This window comes from Otolemur garnettii, unplaced genomic scaffold (genome assembly GCF_000181295.1).
Source record: "Otolemur garnettii isolate 467f Iridium unplaced genomic scaffold, OtoGar3 scaffold00243, whole genome shotgun sequence".
NCBI classification, from domain to species: domain Eukaryota; kingdom Metazoa; phylum Chordata; class Mammalia; order Primates; family Galagidae; genus Otolemur; species Otolemur garnettii.
In genome coordinates, this window is record NW_003852638.1 from 1,551,655 (window position 1) to 1,555,391 (window position 3,737).

Here is a 3,737-nt window from a genome sequence, read left to right on the forward strand (position 1 = left end):
GTATAACTTGTATGTCCTTGCTTATGGGAGGTTAGCAAAAGATATCCCTAATAAACAATCTCTGGGACCAGCTCTTCATAGGTGCCTGAGGCTATGATTTTATTTATACATACCATGAAAATGTACTTCTGTTTTCCATTAACAGTTTATTTCAATCAAGGTCTTAGATTTATTCAGATGACTTGGGCCAAATCATCATCACAACCTGTCATTGCTAGAAGTCTACATTCAATTCATTTACCTGAATTTAGGTAGCATAAAAGCTTAGATGATTATATGAAATATTTAGATTATAATTAATTTAGGTTAATAAATAATCTAATTGTTAATAACCTAATTATTTAATCAATACTCTAAAGACCCTGTAAATAGTTGGGCCAACCTTAATTTAAAAACAAACTAGAGCTGAGTGTGGTGGCTCATGCCTATAATCTCAGCATTTGGGGAGGCCAAAGCCAGTGAATTGCTTGGGCTCAGGAGTTGGAAACCACCTTGAGCTAGAGCTAGACCCCATCTCTAAAAATAGCTGGGCATTGTGGTGGGTGCCTGAAGTCCCAGCCACTCAAGAGGCTGAGGCAAGAAGATCACTTGAGCCCAGGAGTCTGACGTTGCTGTGAGCTATGATGCCATGGCACTCTGCTGAGGGTGACAAAGCGACACTCTGTCTCAATAAATAAATTAATTAAATTTAAAAATAAAAAAGAACTAGAAAGATAGAAAGAGCACAAATTGACCTGATTTCACATCTCAAGGAGCTAGAAAAGGAAAAGCAAACCAAAAGCCAAAGACAGCAGAAGAAAAGAAACAGCAAAGGCCAGAACAGAATTAAATAAAATGGAGAACAAAAAAAATATTACAGAGGATGAACAAAACAAAAAGTCAGCTCTTTGGAAAGATAAACAGCATTTATAGACCTCCTGCTAGATTAACCAGGAACAAAAGAGAAAGAACCCAAATAAGCTCAATCAGAAATGAAAAAGAGACATTATAACTGACACCACAGAGAGGCAAAACGTCATCCATGAATACTTTGAAAATTTCTATGCATATAAACTAGAAAATGTAGGGGAGATGGATAAATTACTGGAAATACATAACCTCCCAAATTTCAATTAGGAAGAAATAGAATTTCTGAACAGACCAATAACATGAGGTGAGATTGAAACAGGAATAATAAAACCTTCCAACAATAAAAAAGCCCTGAATCAGATGGATTCACAGCTGTATTCTACCAGGTCTACAAAGAAGAGCTGGTACCCACACTACAGAAACTATTCCATAACATTGAAAAGGAGGGAATTCTCCCCAACTCATTCCAAGAAGCCAGTATCACCTTGATACAAAAGTCAGGAAAGGATACAAGAAAAAAGAAAACTACAGACCAATATCTCTTGTGAATATAGATGTAAACATCCTCAATAAAATACTAGCAAACCAAATTCAACAGAATATCAAAAAAATAATCCACCATGACCAAGTGGGCTTCATGCCAGGGATGCAAGGATGGCTCAACATATATAAATCAATAAATGTGATTCACCGCATAAACAGAAGCAAAAACAAAGACCACACAATCATCTCAACAGATGCAGAAAAGATAAAATCCAGCAACCTTTCTTAATAATAATTCCCAACAAACTAGGCATAGAAGGAACATATCTCAAAATTATAAAAGCTATGTATGACAAATCCACAGCCAACAACATGCTGAATAGGAAAAGGTTGAGAACATTCCCCCTAAGATCCAGAATAAGACAAGGGTGCCCACTGTCACCACTGCTATTCAATATAGTGCTGGAAGTACTAACCAGAGCAATCAAGCAAGAGAAAGAAATAAAGCATATATAAATCAGGACAGAGGAGATCAAACTATGAGTTTTTTGCTAATGATATGATCTTGTATCTAGATGACACCAAAGATTCCTGGAATTCATAAATAAATTCAGCAGTGTCTTGGGTTACATAATCAATGTACACAAATCAGTGGCATTTCTATATATTAGTAACAGCCAAGCTGAGAGTCAAATCAAGGACTTAATAACATTCACAATAACTACAAAGAAAACAAAATACCTAGAATTATATTTAACCAAGGAAGTGAAAGATTTCTACAATAAGATCTGAGACACTTTTCTCCAAGAAAACACCAAATGACGTGTGATGCCAGTGCTATGAGGGGGCCTAGAGGCCTTGGAAGCTCTGGAATGGGAGGATGTGGAAGCTTCCATGGAGGCTTCAGGAGTGGCCTTTGGGCCAAGGTCATGGCCATGGTCAAGACCAGGCCCAAAGCCACATAGTTTGTGGAGATAAGGCCAAGGACAAGGAGTGGATACCCATCACCAAGCTGAGCCACCTGATCAAGGACATGAAGACCAACTCCCTGGAGGTGATCTATCTCTTCTCCCTACCCTTCAAGGAGTCTGAGATCATTAACTTTTTCCTGGGGCATCTATCAAGAACAAGGTTTTAAAGATTATGTTGGCATAAAAGTAGACTCACACTGGCCAGCAGACCATACATGTCCAAGGCATTAGTTGCTATTGGGGACTACAGTGGCCATGTCAGTGTGGGTGTTAAGTGTTGTAAGGAGGTAGCCATTGCCATTTGAGGAACCATTATCCTGGCCCAGCTCTGGATTATCTCAGTGCAGAGATGCTACTGAGGGGAAAAAGTCAGTAAGTCCCACTTCATTCCTTGCACAGTGACAGGCCACTGTGGCTCTCTGCTGATACAGCTCATTCTTGCCCCAGAATAACTGGCACCATCTCAGCCCCTGTGCCTAAGAAGCTGCTATTGATATCTGGTATTGATAACTGGTACACCTCAGCCATGGGCTACACTGCAACACCAGGCAACTTCTTCAAGGCCATTTTGATGCCATTTCTAAGACCTACAGCTGACTCCTGGCCTCTGGAAAGAGACAGTATTCATCATGTCTGCCTACCAAGAATTCACTGACTATGTCAAGACCCACACCAGAGTCTCTGTGCGGAGGACATAGGTTCCAGATACATGACTACAGCATAGCATTTTTTTTTCTTTGCAGTTTTTGGCCAGGGCTAGGTTTGAACCCGCTACCTATGGCATATGGGGCCAGCTCCCTACTCCTTTGAGCCACAAGCGCCACCCACAACATAGCATTTGTGTACAAGAAAAAGTGAATTAAACCTATTTTAAAAAAGAACTTCGAAACATTGAGGAAAGAAATTATAGATGACACAAACAAATGGAAAAACATATCATGCTCATGGATTGGCAGAATGAACATTGTTAAAATGTCCATCCTGCCCAAAGTCATTTACAGATCAAAGTACCAACATCATATTTCACAAATCCACAAAAAATAATTTTATGCTTCATCTAGAAATAGAAAAGAGCCCAAATAGCCAAAGCAATCTTAAGCAAAAGGGAACAAATCTAGAGATATCACATTGTAAGACTTCAATCTGTACCACAGGGCTACAGTAGCTAAACAGTATGGTATTGGTACAAAAATAGAAATATAAACCATGGAGCAGAATAGAGAACCTAGATATAAAACCATCCACATATAGCCAACTGATTTTTGGCAAAGTAGATAACAATGCATATGGGAGCAATGGCTAGGGGAAAGAAAATTGTATGACTGCATGCAGAAGAATGAAACAGGACCCCTATGTCTCACCACTCACAAAATTAATTCAAGCTGGGCATGATGGTTCACACCTGAAATCTTTTTTTTTTTTTTTTTTTTGAGA